Source organism: Homarus americanus, unplaced genomic scaffold, assembly GCF_018991925.1.
Source record: "Homarus americanus isolate GMGI-L3 unplaced genomic scaffold, GMGI_Hamer_2.0 scaffold44383, whole genome shotgun sequence".
Taxonomy (NCBI): domain Eukaryota; kingdom Metazoa; phylum Arthropoda; class Malacostraca; order Decapoda; family Nephropidae; genus Homarus; species Homarus americanus.
The window spans coordinates 183,834-202,248 of NW_024749198.1; the positions used below are offsets into that span (position 1 = coordinate 183,834).

The following is an 18,415-nucleotide window of genomic DNA, read 5'->3' on the forward strand; positions in this document are numbered from 1 at the left end:
CTTCACCAGCTAGCCTTCCCACTGTAACTCCTTCACACTCAGCTGTACTTCCTGTGTAACTCCTTCTTTCTGGCTAATAGCCCTGTAACTCCTTCACTACAGCTGTGCTTCCATAGCTCCTTACAGCTGTGCCCTGTAACTCCTTCACCCTACAGCTCATGCTTTGCAGTAACTCCTTGCTAGCTGTGCTTCCTGAACCCCTTCACTACAGCTGTACTTCCACTGTAACTCCTTCACTACAGCTGTACTTCCACTGTAACTCCTTCACTACAGCTGTACTTCCACTGTAACTCCTTCACTACAGCTGTACTTCCACTGTAACTCCTTCACTACAGCTGTACTTCCACTGTAACCCCTTCACTACAGCTGTACTTCCACTGTAACTCCTTCACTACAGCTGTACTTCCACTGTAACTCCTTCACTACAGCTGTACTTCCGCTGTAACTCCTTCACTACAGCTGTACTTCCACTGTAACTCCTTCACTACAACTGTACTTCCACTGTAACTCCTTCACTACAGCTGTACTTCCACTGTAACTCCTTCACTACAGCTGTACTTCCACTGTAACGCCACAATTCCCTTCCATGACAGCTTATAACCCCACTGTACCTCTGTAACCCAACCAACTACAGTGTTACAATGTACTCACGTGCCTGTAGAATACCCGGGCGTCCTGTACCACCACTGTAACCACACCACTGTAACTACTCAATAAAAATACAAGAATACTTACATAAACTCAGAGGTGACACTCTACTGTAACACCACTGTAACTGCCATAACACCACTGTAACACTGTACCAGACTGTAATCACCACTACTTACATTTAGGGTGAGGGAGGCGGGGGAATCCTCCACCTTCCTCCTCCTCCTTCTCCACTGTATCAGCACCACTGCTGTAACACTTGTACCGCCACTGTAACTTCACTGTACCATCTGTACCGCCACTGTAACTTCACTGTAACACTTGTACCGCCACTGTAACTTCACTGTAACACTTTAACACCACTGTAACTTACACTGCACGTTCACTGTAACACTTGCATAGCCATTGTAACACTTGTGCTGCCACTGTAACCTCACTGTAACCCATGTACCGCCACTGTAACGACGTCTTATGGTCCGTCAGACACACACACATACCCTGTAAAGAGAAAAGTTTGTATTATTAGAGTTTATTGAAGAATTAAGATCACGTAATTGATCTCTCTCTCTCTCTCTCTCTCTCTCTCTCTCTCTCTCTCTCTCTCTCTCTCTCAATATTTTTTCAATTTGTCTATTTTCAATTTCTATTTTTTAATATTAATTTTAAGTATTTTTTATTTAATTGTCTATAGCTTAACCTGTATTTATATCTATTTATTTATCTATCAAGGTCACATACACAAGGAATTAAATAAACACGAAGGGAAACAATAGATAAAGTAAGACAAAACAAGGAAACGGCAATAGAGAGAACAAGAGACAGGGAAGAGACAATAAATGAATGAATGAGAGAAAAGGTAACTCAGATATAGCTTCAACAAAAGCCCCCATGGCGCGTATTGATGGGTAGGTGGGTAGCTCTCTCTCTCTCTCTCTCTCTCTCTCTCTCTCTCTCTCTCTCTCTCTCTCCTCTCTCTCTCTCTCTCTCTCTCTCTCTCTCCTGGCATCCTCATCTGCTCCTCCCCTCACCACCCCCCCTCCCCTCACCTTGAAAGAGGATACTGTACCGGAAGTTCGCCAGCCCTCACCTCCTCCCCCCCTCTGCCTCCCCAGTGACAACTGGTTCATTCCTCACCTTTCCTCACCATTCTCACCCTCTCTCTCTCTTCCCTTTCCCCTCCTAACTTTCCCCCCTCACTCCCTAGCAATCCCCCCCCACCTCTCCCCCACCTCATCATCAGCCCCCACCCCCCTTCACAACTCCCCTCACCCCCCCCACCCATCCTCCCTCACCCCCCCACCCATCCTCCCCTCCCCCACCCATCTGCTCCCTCACCCCCACCCATCCTCCCCTCCACCCCCCATTGTGCTGCAACTCTACTGCGTTCAGGGTTTTTTTTAATTACCTGAGGGAAGACAAAGTGGTTTATGTTTCTGGTAATTATAACCTGAGAGAGATCACAACGGGCCTCCCGGACTCTAACAACCTCCTTCTTCTAACCACGAGGGCAAAGGTTTTACTGAGAACAGTGAACCAGTACATTAAAGCGTAGAAACAAGGAGACATTGAACTAAGACCCCATTAGAACTAGGGACCCATTAATCAAAACGAAAAAAATATAGACAATCTAATTTTATATAAGCGTGAGAACTTGTCTTCAGTAACTCGTCAACCTCACTATTGTGTTTACTCTCTACACACACACTCAGACAGCGGCCAGACAACACTTATCTCAGCACTTTACCTCAAATATACTGAATTTCGGGCGTTTTTTTCCCCGCGTTATATTTGCCAAGTTTTATTTCCCGCGCCTTTTCGTGTATTTCCCGCGCTTTTTTCCCTGCGTTATATTTGCCAAGTTTTATTTCCCGCGCTTTTTCGTGTATTTCCCGCGCTTTTTTCCCCACGTTATATTTGCCAAGTTTTATTTCCCGCGCTTTTTTTTTACGGTGTTTTTCGGATCTTTTACACTTTTGTTTTCTTTTTCCATAACCAGAATAAAAAAAAATCACAAATTACGAGTTTTTTTTATTTTATTTGTATATCGATTTTTCAAGGTGTTCCCTATAGCGTGGGAATCCTGGCGTGGAGGTTGGGGTCCATTAGCACTAGGGCCCATTAGGACAGGGGTCTATTAGAACAAAAAACCAGAATCCATCGATTTTTAAATAAACTTTACTGATTAAAACACAATAAACGCCCAGTAGCTAAAAGTATACTTCTCTGGGTAAATAACCACCTTGACCTTTGACCTCTTGACCCCAAAATCAAAAGGCATCATAAGACACTAAATTATAACCCACAGGTCAAGTGTAATGAAGATCTGAATAGTTTAACTCAAGTTATTACGTGGACACCAAACAGACAGACAGACAGACAATTGAACAGACGAAAGCTTAATGTTCCTCTGAAACATTTTCTGTCCGGTATTAAAAATAACTGGACACTAGTAGACTATAGTGGACTGGTACTCTGTGTAATACTGTACTTCCTGATTACTACAAGTACCTCCTGATTACTACAAGTACCTCCTGATTACTACAAGTACCTCCTGATTACTACAAGTACCTCCTGATTACTACAAGTGCCTCCTGATTACTACAAATACCTCCTGATTACAACAAGTACTTCCTGATTACAACAAGTACCTCCTAATTACTACAAGTATCTCCTAATTACTACAAGTACCTCCTGATTACTACAAGTACCTCCTGATTACTACAAGTGCCTCCTGATTACTACAAGTACCTCCTGATTACTACAAATACCTCCTGATTACTACAAGTGCCTCCTGATTACTACAAATACCTCCTGATTACAACAAGTACTTCCTGATTACTACAAGTACCTCCTGATTACTACAAGTGCCTCCTGATTACTACAAATACCTCCTGATTACAACAAGTACTTCCTGATAACTACAAGTACCTCCTGATTACTACAAGTACCTCCTGATTATAAGTACCTCCCGAAAGTAACCTCCACTGACCCCAAAAGAAAGACCAACCCACAAGTGAAGAAGCCACAAGCCTTTAACTTTCACCAATAGAAAGTATGATTCTCAGGGAAGGTCAACCACACGTATACTGTACTTTCCCCTACTAGATATTCTCCACACACACACACACACACACACACACACACACACACACACACACACACACACCTGTTTAGTCAGTTATAAACACCTGGTTGGTAAACATTAAAAGACAATGAATGATAACTTTCACCAATGTGGAAAGTTTAACTGACATGATCCACACACACACGGCTTTCCCGACTCGGTAATGTATATATATATATTTTTATAAGGTTATTTTATAGTCTTTGTGTGTGTATAAATACTGAGTTACCTAATTATTAATAATAATAATAATAAAAATAATAATAATATCAAAAGAAATACACCCATCGGCGTTCATCCTGGGAGAAAAAATAAGCACGGAAAAAAATAAATAAAAAAAAAGCGCGCGCACCATCCCCTCCCTCCCGCCATTACTGGAACCCGGCTATCATGCGGGGTATTGCAATGTCTTTAGAATAGCGGCAAACAATGACCAGCCAATCAGATCCCGTTAACAAAACTCGGCCAACACAAGGCTAAAATAACATCCAGGGAGACTGTAGTTTTATTTCTGTTTTATTTACGATGTAATGTTTCTTTGATGATGATAATAATAATAATAATAATAATAATAATAATAATAATAATGTCAAATCACCATAGTTACCCATACTTACTCCCCCTCCCCACCCGTTCATAAACTCCCCCATCTCCCCACCTCCTTACCCTCACCCTATCTCCCCACCCCCTTACCCTCACCCCATCTCCCTACCCCTTACCCTCACCCCATCTCCCCACCCCCTCATAAACTCCCCACTAAAAGTAATCACCCCGTTTACAATCCTCCATGCACCCCGAGAACCAACATGGCCTGAAGGACACACACACAGTCTTAAATCACGTGAAGAGGAATACACTAACCTAACACTAACTTATCCTGATCTGACACTAACCTAACCTAAAATACAAACCTAACACCAACTTAATCTAACCTAGTTAAATCCGACTTAACACTAACCTAATACTTAACTAACCTAACACTAACTTAACCTAATTTAACACTAATCTCTCTACTTTAACCTAGCATTAACCTCACGAAAATAACATAATTGTAATCTAATCTAACCTAACCTAACCTAACCTAGTCTAACCTAATCTAACCTAATCTAACCTAATCTAATCTAACCTAACCTAACCTAACCTAACCTAGTCTAACCTAACCTCACCAATTTCTATTTTATGTTAACCTAACCCTCCAGGAAGCGTTAGGTTAGATTAGCGTTAAATTAATCATCAGGTGAAAAAAGCTTAGGGGGTTAACCTTGAGGTGAAATAAGCTTTGGGGGTAAAACTTCAGGTGAAATAAGCTTTGGGGTAAAACTTCAGGTGAAATAAGCTTTGGGGGTTAAATTTCAGGTGAAATAAGCTTTGGGGGTAAAACTTCAGGTGAAATAAGCTTTGGGGGTTAAACTTCAGGTGAAATAAGCTTTGGGGGTTAACCTTGAGGTGAAATAAGCTTTGGGGGTTAAACTTCAGGCGAAATAAGCTTTGGGGGTTAACCTTGAGGTGAAATAAGCTTTGGGGGTAAAATTTCAGGCGAAATAAGCTTTGGGGGTTAAACTTCAGGTGAAATAAGCTTTGGGGGTTAACCTTGAGGTGAAATAAGCTTTGGCTAATCTGCAGAAGTCTGTAAGTTACTCCACCTTCCTCTCGGCCTTGTAGGTCTTGAGAGGCTACGATCATGACTTAAAGCACTGGGTAGGTTAGGTTAGGTTAAGTCATGTTAGGTTAGGTTAGGTTAGGTTAGGTCGAGACAGTCATGTTAGGGTAGGTTAGGGTAGGTTAAGTGAGGGTAGGTTAGGTTAGGGTAAGTTAAGTGAGGGTAGGTTAGGTTAGGTTAGGTTAGGGTAGGTTAAGTGAGGGTAGGTTAGGTTAGGGTAGGTTAGGTGTGGTCGAGACAGTCATGTTAGGGTAGGTTAGGTGTGTGGTCAGGACAGTCATGTTGGGAATTGGGTTAGGTGTGGTCAGGACAGTCATGTTAGGGTGGGTTAGGTGTGGTCAGGACAGTCATGTTAGAATTGGTTGGGTGTGGTGGTCGAGACAGTCATGTTAGGGTAGGTTAGGTGTGGTCCAGACAGTCATGTTAGGGTAGGTTAGGTGTGGTCGAGACAGTCATGTTAGGGTAGGTTAGGTGTGGTCGAGACAGTCATGTTAGGGTAGGTTAGGTGTGGTCGAGACAGTCATGTTAGGGTAGGTTAGGTGTGGTCCAGACAGTCATGTTAGGGTAGGTTAGGTGTGGTCGAGACAGTCATGTTAGGGTAGGTTAGGTGTGGTCCAGGAAGGCTGTAAAACCGGATAACACGGCAAAAAAAATATTGTCTCAGCTCAAGGCGGGAAATTTCAGCCAGTCATTCCTGCCAAGAAAAAAAAAAGAAGTTTTGACCCAAGCGCGAGAAAATGTCGGTCATTTTTGTATGTTTAATATATTTGTCTTATTAAATGGTGTTAAATTTTACTTATTTTAGTCCAAGCGAATGATATATTAGCCAACCACAGGCACCAAACAAACAAAATTGTCACATACAGGAAAATCTTAGCCAATCACGATTATTTTTCTCAAATGGCGGGAAATTTCAACCAATCATAACCTCGAAAAATATTTACAGGCTAAAGGCGAGAGATTTGAGCCAATCACATACCTCAGAATATTTTAACCCAAAGGCGGGAAAAATCTTACTCAGTTATTGACACCAAATAAAAAACGATCTTGTCAAAGGGCGGGAAACCTTAGCCAATTGGAAGCCATAAAACTCCCGTGGCCACTGTGAGGGAGAAGCCCAGGCGTCTGATTGGTTTACAAGGTGATAGCTTCCCGCACTTTTTTGCTACAAGTTATAACATGTCCATGGTCGATATGAAGAGATGGTGGTTGTGGTGGTGAGTGGTGGTAGTAGGGGTGGTGGTAGTGGTGAGTAGTGGCGGTGAGTAGTGAATGGTGGTAGTATTGATGGTGGTAGTGATGGTGGTAGTATTGATGGTGGTAGTGATGATGGTGGTAGTGATGATGGTAGTAGTGATGATGGTAGTAGTGGTGATGGTGGTAGTAGTAGGGGTGTTGGTAGTGGTGATGGTGGTGAGTAGTGGCGGTGAGTAGTGAATGGTGGTAGTATTGATGGTGGTAGTGATGGTGGTAGTATTGATGGTGGTAGTGATGATGGTGGTAGTGATGATGGTGGTATTGATGGTGGTAGTGATGATGGTGTGGTAGTGATGGTGGTGGTAGGTGATGATGGTGGTAGTGATGATGGTGGTAGTGATGATGGTAGTGTGGTGGTAGTGATGATGGTGGTAGTGATGATGGTGGTAGTGATGATGGTGGTAGTGATGATGGTAGTGTGGTGGTAGTGATGATGGTAATGTGGTGGTAGTGATGATGGTGGTAGTGATGATGGTGGTAGTGATGATGGTGGTAGTGATGATGGTGGTAGTGGTGATGGTGGTAGTGATGATGGTAGTAGTGGTGATAGCAAAAAATAAAAAATAAAAATTCCTCCTGTGATCAAGATTCTTACCCCACCTGTCGAGTTCCTCACCTGTAAGACGGCAGACAGGTGTAGTTAACAGCTGTCATACCTCAGGTGAAAGTTAATAATTGGTATTCAGTGAACAGCTAAACAGCTTTCACTCTACCCCCGCCTCCCTCAGCCGCCTCCCTCCTCAGCCGCCCCCGCCTCCCTCCTCAGCCGCCCCCGCCTCCCTCCACAGCCTCCTCAGCCGCCCTCACAGCCGCCTCAGCACACCAACAGCTGGTACAGGTCAGCAACACCAACAGCTGTCAACGTCAGCAGCATCAGCTGATCAAATCAACGACATAAGATGATCCAGCAAGAAAATCAGCTGATCATGTCAACAACCACTGATCATGACAACAATAACTGATCATGTCAACAACTGATCATGACAACAACAATAACTGATCATGTCAACAACTGATCATGACAACAACAATAACTGATCATGTCAACAACAACTGATCATGTCAACAACAACAACAACTGATCATGTCAACACCATCAACTGATCATGTCAACAACAAGAGGTGAAGGGCGTGATTCATGCCGTTCTATTCCCGGCTCTCCGCCACCCTAGACAACCTCCCTTATGGTGACGCTCCCTCCAGGGGGGACCAGGGAGAGGGAGGAGACCCAGGGAGGGAGAGGAGACAAAGGGAGGGCCATGGAGGGAAGATGGGGGGGAGACAAAGGGAGGGAGAGGAGACAAAGGGAGGGCCATGGAGGGAAGATGAGGGGGGACCTGTCAGTGGGCTGTAGGAGGGGTGAAGGGAGAGGGTGAAAGGAAAGGGCGTGGATGAGCTAAGGGAGAAAGGGAGAGGGAGCGAAGGCCGTGAATGAGTCACGAGGGAGACGAAAGGTGGGAGGACAAACCGTGGACGGGAGGGAGGAAGGAAGGAAGGAAGGAAGGAAGGAAGGAAGGAAGGAAGGAAGGGCATAGAAGAATAAAGGAAGGAAGAAACACAAAAGATGATAATTTTTTTTTTTTTTGAGGGTGAAGCGGGAACAGCTAGTTTATTGTGCACCCCATCCTAATCCTGTGAGCGGTAGCGGGATAAAGGATTACAGTGACAATGGGTGTTTGTGAGGCCCCAGGTGGTCAGGGTATACTGTAACACTGTCTGTCTGGGTCTGTGTAGGTCTGTGTAGGTCTCTGTCTGTCTGTGTAGGTCTGTGTGTGTGTCTGTCTGTCTGTCTGTCTAGTCTTTACATGGGTTCATAAATGTGTACTGTACACACACACACACACACACACACACACACACACACACACACACACACACACACACACACACACACACAAACCTTAGCAATTATAACATCTTGTAATGGAGGTTGGGAGGTTAGAGTTAGGTTAGGTTAGGTTAGGTTAGGTTAGGTTAGGTTAGGGCCTACTGTTGAGGGAGAGGGGGGAGTGTGGGGGTAAGGGAAGGGGGAAGAAAGAACAGGAAGAGGTGGAGACGAAGGAACAAGAAGAATGAAAACGAACGTGAGAAGAATGACAAGGAGGAGATAAGCGGGGAGGAGGGGGAGGAGAGGAGAGAAAGGTGAGAAGGAAGGAAGAAGGAAGGGACGGAAACAATATAAACGGCTGAACAGGAGACATAAGAAAGAGGGAGATAGAATAACAGAGAAAAAAGGAAGAGAAAAAACTAATGATAATCCACATAACCCGATACGTGCACACACACACACACAGGTACACACACACACACACACGTACACACACACACACAGGTACAAAGAGATTAACTTACAGTGGCCTCCTTCCTTCCTCTTCCCCTCCTCCTCCCTCCCCTCGCAGGATGAGCATGGGGTGCACAATAAACTAGCTACTGTTCACAGAAAAAAATAAATAAAAATTCAATTCCTCCTCCTTCCCTCCCCCCCTCTCCTCCTTCCCCCTCTCTCAGGTACACGCAGATAAAAGCCTTTTATTATTGTTGGTTGTTATTGTCAAGTACTCCAGGCTGGGTACAAGGGCCTTTGTACTACCCACTGAGTACATACGCAGCTCTTTGTACTCTAAGTGTCACTGTAAAGACCCTTTCTTTACTCTGAAAAGGACTCAAAGATCAATATTCGTAGTGTTGAGACGTACTCTTTCTCATGCTCCTAAATGTACTCAAGATGCAGGTGGCCAGAGTATATATTTAGGTCTTAGTACTCTTCCTTTTCCATGTACTCTCGTCTAAGGAAATATTGATTACTGACTGAATTGGTCCGCTCTCTGGTGTACTCAATGATTAAATGGTGTTGGTATGTACTCTTGATAATGTGTTGAGTACATTGATCTCTGTACTGTATGTTTTTGTTGACCACATTACCGATATAGTGGTACTCCTGCATCAGTACTCTTACATGTCTGAGTACAAGACACTGTACTCAAGATTAGGTCCTGTACTCATACACTTCCCTGAGTACATGTAAGTCTCTGTACACAAGAGTGGACCATGTACTCAATGACATTCCTCAGTACTTAGTTTCTGTACTCAATATTGAACCATGTACTCCTGCACATCTGAGTACATTTAAGTCTGTACTCAAACACGTGGCTGAGTACATACACAGGGTACAGGTGAGAGCCGACTTACTCAGTACTGGTTTAACGACGCATAAGACTGCCACAGAGAGAGAGAGAGAGAGAGAGAGAGAGAGAGAGAGAGAGAGAGAGAGAGCATTTACCTCGCCAACTTCTCAGATGACGGCTTGTGACGTCATAAGAGGGCTTGTGACGTCATACTAGAACTCTATATAAACATGAATCCCGTCGCCACCTACGCCCACACGCCCTTGCCAACGCCATCCCACGCCCATTTCCACGCCTATTTCCACGTAAATTTCTCTTAAAATCCTAACCTGGTTTTAATGTCGTACGATAGTTTGGGAAGAAGTCTCTGGCATCGTCCCACACTCCACACCTGGTCAGTACTGGCGGGCGTATGATGTGTGTGTTTAGCGCCCCCACCCCTCCCCCCTTATAACCTCCAGAGAGGCCATTACCTCTCATGCCATTACAACATTAACTTACGATGACAACAATAAAAATAATAATAATAATAATAATAATAACAAAAACAACAATAATAACAATAACGATAATAACAAAAAAACAATAATAATAATAATAATAAAAACCATTTCTCTTAATTCTGATATAAATATTATTTTTACCCCATCAAGAATTACAAACACTGAAGAAACTGACTTGAATAACACACACTTAATAACATAACAAGAGGTCAGGTCAGGTCAGGTCAGGTCAGGTCAGGTCAGATTTAGTTTAATTTTCAAGAATAACTTTACTTTGATTTTTTCTTTATTGGTTCTAGTGAGATATTTATGATTATTATTATTATTAAATTATTATTATTAGTAGAAGTAATAGCAAAAGATGATAAACTCTATCTATCGTAATTTATCTATCGTAATGTATCTATCATAATGTATCTATCGTAATGTGTCTATCGTAATGTATCTATCGTAATGTATCTATCGTAATGTGATACTATCGTAATGTATCTATCATAATGTGTCTATCATGTGTATCTATCATGTGTGTCTATCGTAATGTATCTATCATGTCTTATCTATCATGTATCTATCGTAATGTATCTATCATAATGTATCTATCATGTGTATCTATCATGTATCTATCGTAATGTATTCATCATGTATGTATCTATCACAATGTGTCTATCATGTGTATCTATCGTAATGTGTCTATCGTAATGCTTATCTATCATGTATCTATCGTAATGTATCTATCATGTGTATGCTGCTATCTATCGTAATTGTTTAATATTCTTGATGACAGAAATGTCCAAATGGGGCTAGGGGAGAGGGGAGGGAGGGGAGGAGGAGAGGGAGGAGGATGGGAGGAGGGATAATGTGAAGAGGGAAAGAGATGGAGGAGAGTAAGAGGAAGGGAAGGGAACATGTGGGGGGAGGAACGAGAGACGGAGGAAAGGAGGGAACAAGGAGGGATTGAGGTGAAGGAGGAGAAAGACAAGGGATGGGGGAAGGGGAAGGGAGGGAATGGGGGAAGAAGGGAGGGAAGAAGGAAGGAAGGAAGGAAGGAGGAGGAGGGAGGGAGGAGGGAGGTAGTGGGTTCCTCCACCAGGACTCAGGTACTGCCTAGACCTACACCAGTGTTGAAGGGAGGGTGAGGCTCTCTCTCTCTCTCTCTCTCTCTCTCTCTCTCTCTCTCTCTCTCTTATTTGCTGTCTGGCTCACCTAATCCTAACATAACTGTCCTTATTACTTATTTAGAGAGAGAGAGAGGTTCACTTGAGACAAATCTCAGTAATGTTCATGACCACTCAAACGTGACGTCACACTGGGCACTAGATTGGCATGGCATTCCCGTGACAGTAAAGTGTCATGCGCTCTGACACCATCACTATCACCATGTCCTCTCTCTCTCTGACACCACCACTACCACCAATCAATATCACCACTGTAACACTATTGTACCATCACACTTCACCACTGTACCACCATGACATCACCTCTGTACCACTGTAACACCACTGTATTTCCACTAACTCTCCAGAATAACACTAGCACCATTATCTTACCACTGTAACACCACTACATCACCAGGGTACCACTGTAACACCACTACATCACCAGGGTACCACTGTAACACCACTACATCACCAGGGTACCACTGTTACACCACTACATCACCAGGGCACCACTGTAACACCACTACATCACCAGGGTACCACTGTAACACCACTACATCACCAGGGTACCACTGTAACTCCTACGTCACCAAGATACCACTATAACTCCTACGTCACCAAGATACCACTGTAGCAGCCATACTTACGCTGAGAGAGAGAGAGAGAGAGAGACTTTTAGTGCTAACCAATAAATAAATGTCAAGAAATAAATAAAACTTAACCTAACCTGATCTAACCTTTCCTAAAATTATACCTAACCTAGCTTAACCCGACCTAACTTAATCAAACCTAACCTAACGTGACCTAATCTAATCTAACCTAACTTAACCCGACCAAATTTAACCTAACCTAACCTGCCTTAATATAACCTAACCTAACCTACTTTACAGTCGAGTCTCAGTGCAAAATCGACGCCATTTCTGTTGTTATCTTCCCACCACAACTTGAGACAGTTTTACGAGGGGAGGGTAGGGGAGTGGGAAGGTAGGGGTGGGAGGGTAGAGAGGTAGGGGGGTAGAGAAGTAGGAAGGAGGGAGGGTGAGACGCAGAGAGGCGGGTTCACCACTCTATAGTCTCGACCACTTAGCATCCGAGATCGTGGCGCGCTCTCTCTCTCTCTCAAAGGATTTTTTAGGTCATATTTTTTATTTTTCTATTTTTATTCCTTTATCTTCCTCTTCTTTTCCTTCTACCTTTTCTTTCTTCCTCCTCCACTACCACAATCATCACCACAACAACTACCACTACAACCATCACCACTGTCACTACCACAATCACCACCACCACAACAACTACCACCACTGTCACTACCACAATCACCACCACAACAACTACCACCACTGCCACTACCACAATCACCACCACAAGCTCCAGAAAGCAATCAAAGTCTCCCCTTCAACCACAGGACTGACACAGTAACCACCACACCAACGTAACTCAAGCTATCACTCCAACCTCGCCCTTAAGTAGCTAGTTTATAAGAGTTAAAATCACCCCCTGCCAGATATCTTAAACACACACACATAAAAACAGCCTTTATTTCATTAGTTCACAAGGACCAAAAAACTCCCCCCTCCCCACTACCACTGGCTAACAACACCGACCTAACACACACTCAAAGGAGACACTCGAATCTCACCCTTATAACTCAAGTGCCATAAGGGTCAAAATCAATCACGTCAACTGGTTGGTTACATCACCCTACATACATTACGTCACAAGCTCCGCCTACATTCATTACGTCACAAGCTCCGCCTACATTCATAACGTCACAAGCTCCGCCTACACTCATAACGTCACAAGCTCCGCCTACATTCATAACGTCACAAACTCCGCCTACATTCATAACGTCACAAGCTCCGCCTACATTCGTTACGTCACAAGCTCCGCCTACATTCATAACGTCACAAGCTCCGCCTACACTCATAACGTCACAAGCTCCGCCTACATTCATAACGTCTAGCTCCGCCTACATTCATAACGTCCACAGCTCCGCCACCATTCATTACGTCACAAGCTCCGCCTACATTCGTACGTCCTGGCTCCGCCTACATTCATAACGTCACAAGCTCCGCCTACATTCGTTACGTCACAAGCTCACTTCGCATTCATAACGTCACAAGCTCCGCCTACATTCATAACGTCCACAAGCTCCGCCTACATTATAACGTCTAGCTCCGCCCTACATTCATAACGTCACAAAGCTCCATACCATTCATAACGTCACAAAGCTCCGCCTACATTCATAACGTCACAAGCTCCGCCTACATTCATTACGTCACAAGCTCGCCTACATTCATTACGTCACAAAGCTCCGCCTACATTCATAACGTCACAAGCTCCGCCTACACTCATAACGTCACAAGCTCCGCCTACATTCATAACGTCACAAGCTCCGCCTACATTCATAACGTCACAAGCTCCGCCTACATTCATAACGTCACAAGCTCCGCCTACATTCATTACGTCACAAGCTCCGCCTACATTCATGACGTCATAACACCACCCCCCCCCTTACACTGCACCCGGCCTATTGTACATGTAAATCGACACCAGTACCACCATTAGCATCACTATAGGCCTACCACCATTACCATCACTGTAGGCCTACCATTATTAACATCACCATAGGGCTACCAGCTGTGGGAAAGAAACGAGAAGACCCAAAAAAATAAAATAAGTGAAAATACGATAAAAAAAATTGAAATTGAAATAAAGAATAAATTTATAATAATGATAATAAATCCAAAAAGAAATTAATACTATAAACAATAATAATAAACTCAAATAAATAAAATATAATAAAAATAAATAAATAAATAAATAATCAGAATTGAGAAAAAAATAAAATATCCATCGATTTTTAAAAAGCAAAAAAAAAATTAATTAAGTGACGCCTGAGATAACGTGAGGATACCTGAGGCGGGAGGAGGAGAACCTTGAGCACCTCTCCCTCTTCCAAAAATAAACATGTCATCAAAACACACGGAAGAGAGACACACACACACACACACAAAGTGAATGTGTAGTGAAGAATGTTTAAGACAGGAGGAAGTATTAAACATTCTTAAGGTGACGTCCACATTCACTACGAGACTGTTATTCTAATTTGTCTTTTATTTCGCCTTTATTCTATTTTCTCTTGTTCTTATTTGTTCTATTTTCTCTTATTCATCTTTATTAGTCTCTCTCTCTCTCTCTCTCCTCTCCTTCCCCGTCTCTTCTTCCCCCTTCCTACCTACCCCCTCCCTCTCTTCCCCCTTCCTACCTACCCCCTTCCTTCCCTCTCTCCTCCTCTCTCTCTCTCTCTCTGTCTCTTCTTTTTTCTCCCGTCTATTTCCGTACACAGTAGCCACCGCCGCCCGTCACACCCACGGAAGACTCTCTCCCCCCTCCTCCCTCCATCTACTGCTCCCCTTCACTATCTACTGCCCTCCTCCACCACTCCTACTGCTCCCCCTCCTCCTCCATCTACTGCTCCCCTCCTCCATCTACTGCTCCCCCTCCTCCACCATCTACTGCCCCTCCTCCACCATCTACCTCCTCCCTCAATGTATGGGTAGGGTAGGATAAGGCCATCTTGGGTAAGGAAGGGTCAGGCAAGCTTGGGTAGGGTAAGGGACACGCACTACATCCTTGACCACCGGAGGGTCAACACCTATTCAGCCGCTGCTCCTGGTGATCAGCGGCTGAATAGGTCATGTCGGCCCATTCCCCAAGTCCCTCTCCCCGACCCATCCTCACCACCGGGATATCTACATTATCAAAAGTGACAAATTCGTTTTGGAAAGAAGTGGGATCAGTGTTTAAGCAAGTTAAGTCAGCACCAGACAGTACCAGTGACCCACCAGTGAGATAAGCACCCCTGAGAACCATCCACTGACCAGGTGCTAATCAGTCCACCCTGGGAACAACAGAGGGTCGGCCGGCTATGCACCTGACTACGAGATAACACAACACCACCCAGCAGAGTGAGGTACTGTGACACCACCCCACACCACACAGTGTCCCCATGACCACGTGAGGTCCTTCATATCAACACCCGAGGACGAGTTACTACACCACGTGAACACCACACCACCCGGTGTCTCCATGACCACGTGAGGTCCTTCATATCAACACCCGATGACGAGTTACTACACCACGTGAACACCACACCACCCGGTGTCCCCATGACCACGTGAGGTCCCTCATATCAACACCCGATGACGAGTTACTACACCACGTGAACACACCACCCGGTGTCTCCATGACCACGTGGGTCCTTCATATCAACACCCGAGGACGAGTTACTACACCACTGAACACCACACCACCCAGTGTCCCCATGACCACGTGAGGTCCTTCATATCAACACCCGAGGACGAGTTACTGCACCACGTGAACACCACACCACCCGGTGTCTCCATGACCACGTGAGGTCCTTCATATCAACACCCGAGGACGAGTTACTACACCACGTGAATACCACACCACCTGGTGTCTCAGCCTGACCACGTGAGGTCCTTCATATCACCCGAGGACGAGTTACTACACACTGAACACCACACCCGGTGTCCCCATGACCACGGAGGTCCTTCATATCAACACCCGAGGACGAGTTACTACACCACTGAACACCACACCCGGTGTCCCGACCACGTGGTCCTTCATATCAACACCCGAGGACGAGTTACTACACCACGTGAACACCTCACCACCGGTGTCTCCATGACCGTGGTCCTTCATATCAACGCGAGGACGAGTTACTACACCGTGAACACCACACCACACAGTGTCCCCATGACCACGTGAGGTCCTTCATATCAACACCCGAGGACGAGTTACTACACCACTGAACACCACACCACACAGTGTCCCCATGACCACGTGAGGTCCCTCATATCAACACCCGAGGACGAGTTACTACACCACGTGTACACCACACCACCCGGTGTCTCCATGACCAGCCCAGGCCCGGGCCATCAACTGTAAACTATAATAATTTGTATGTTCAATCATTACTCCTTCTTCTTTCAGTAATGAAACCTTTTGTTAAACGACCCACCCACCCCATGTCTTTGTATGAAATAAAAGTCAATTATTATTATTACACCAGTAACTCTATACCGCATTACTAAAATAAAAATAAACTTAAACGAAAAAGATTTTATTAAAAGACATTTTTCTGTCAGTTATGAATTTCGTCTCGTATGCCAGTTTGACCCCAAGAAGGTTACATTACACTATCTTGCTGCGAACTGTGAAACTCTTACAGCGACTCTCAATAAGGCCTAAGCTCCCTATAGTAACTAGTAGAATGTCGATTATATAGACAACACCTCACTTGGTTACCTGGGAAAATTATACGTCACAGTTATAATTCTTTCGAGACAAATTCTATGAAATTGTACAAAAATTATGTTGTAGAAACGAAAAAAAATGTAGATATGGAAAAGAAAATCGTAGAAAAAATGGAAAAAATTGTTGTTGAAAAAAATTTAAGTTGCAGAAAAATTAAAGAAAATGTACTGTAGAATATTTACACCACATGGGTAGGCCTACATCTGTACGAGGCATAACAAATAACTAAAAAATAAATACATCACGAAACGAAATAAACATTCGCAAAAAATAAATTCCGGCAAAATTACATCATAAAATTAAAATACATTATCTTACAAAACAACACTACAGCAAGACTTAAGAATACAATAAACTACAATACAAAACTACAGTATGACACAAAAACATGAGGCAAACACACACACACACACACACACACACACACACACACACACACACACATACATACAAAATGACAAAAAATACAACAGCAAACCATTTAAAACTACAATATAATACAACAATAAATTACCCTATAAAACAAAACTACAGTATGCAACAAAAATTACAAGACTACAATACAAACTACAGTATAACACAAAAATAAATTACCCAACAGAATAAAAATACAGTATGTCACAAAAAATACATCAGACTACAATACAAAACTACAGTATCCCCCAAAAAATACACCAGGCTACAATACAACACTACAAAAAACTACAGAACCAATGGACGGCACACGATAGCCCAGAGCAGCCCATCATTATTTACACCACCACCATATGGCAACACTCAAGAGTGCCAGGCCGTGAATTTAAACCCAACAAAAAGGTGTCTGGTAGGCGGTATATTCTTAGTACCCTGGAAGCTTTGGTGGACTAGAGACCGCCGGATAGTCTCTCTCACCTTGGTTCACCTTATCAATAAACACCCTATTCTAACCTACCCGTACCTGATGATAAGGTGATCTAACCTAACACTTAACCTATTCTATCACTAACCTAACCTAACTTACCACTAACCTAACCTAACACTAGTTTCACCTAACCTAATCTCATCTAAAAATTGAAAATGATTACGCATAGAAATCGGGAAGCGGGCAAACAGAATAGAACATGATAAGAGGGGGGAGGTGGAGGAAAGGAAGGGAGAGGAGGAGGGGAAGGAAAGGAATGGAGGTGGGTGGGAGAGGGAGGATATTTTTTTTGTAGAGAAAGGAGGGTGAAAGAAGATTAGAGGTGGGGGAAGGAAGTTATAGTTCGGAAATTGAAGAAATTTAGGAGGTAAGAGAGGGCGGGCTGACCGACTAGCTAAGCTAATAGTGTGTTAGGGTTGTGTCATGGGTTAGTTATTGTCTGCCGGTACAGGCACTAGACAGCCTACCCTATCCTATATATGGGTGTTTTAAGGGCCTTATTTCATATTCCGCCGACCCTACTGGCGGATGCTGGTCGAGGGAGGTTGTCTATTGCCTGGCCGTGTGGATCGGGGGTGGTAATGGACCTTTTGAGATTGGGTAACTCTTTGAGAACCATGTATGGTTGTTGTCGTTGTCTGGTGGGAGTCTTTGAAGGAGTTCTTGCTCTGATCGTTCCATCTTTTGCCAGGATTGG

General features: G+C 43.8%; 1 protein-coding gene across 16 annotated transcripts in view; it reads right to left on the reverse strand.

Annotated features, from left to right (window-relative positions):
- LOC121853307 overlaps positions 1 to 18,415 on the reverse strand; it is a 213,670-nt gene that overhangs the window by 179,399 nt on the left and 15,856 nt on the right. For 15 of the 16 annotated variants that reach the window (XR_006086302.1, XM_042347335.1, XM_042347334.1 and 12 more), the window contains exon 2: positions 828 to 1,146. The exons of the other annotated variant lie outside the window; for it this stretch is intronic. The gene's annotated coding sequence lies outside the window, so the exon portion shown is untranslated. The remainder of the gene's footprint in view (positions 1 to 827; positions 1,147 to 18,415) is intronic. 16 annotated transcript variants of the gene reach the window in all.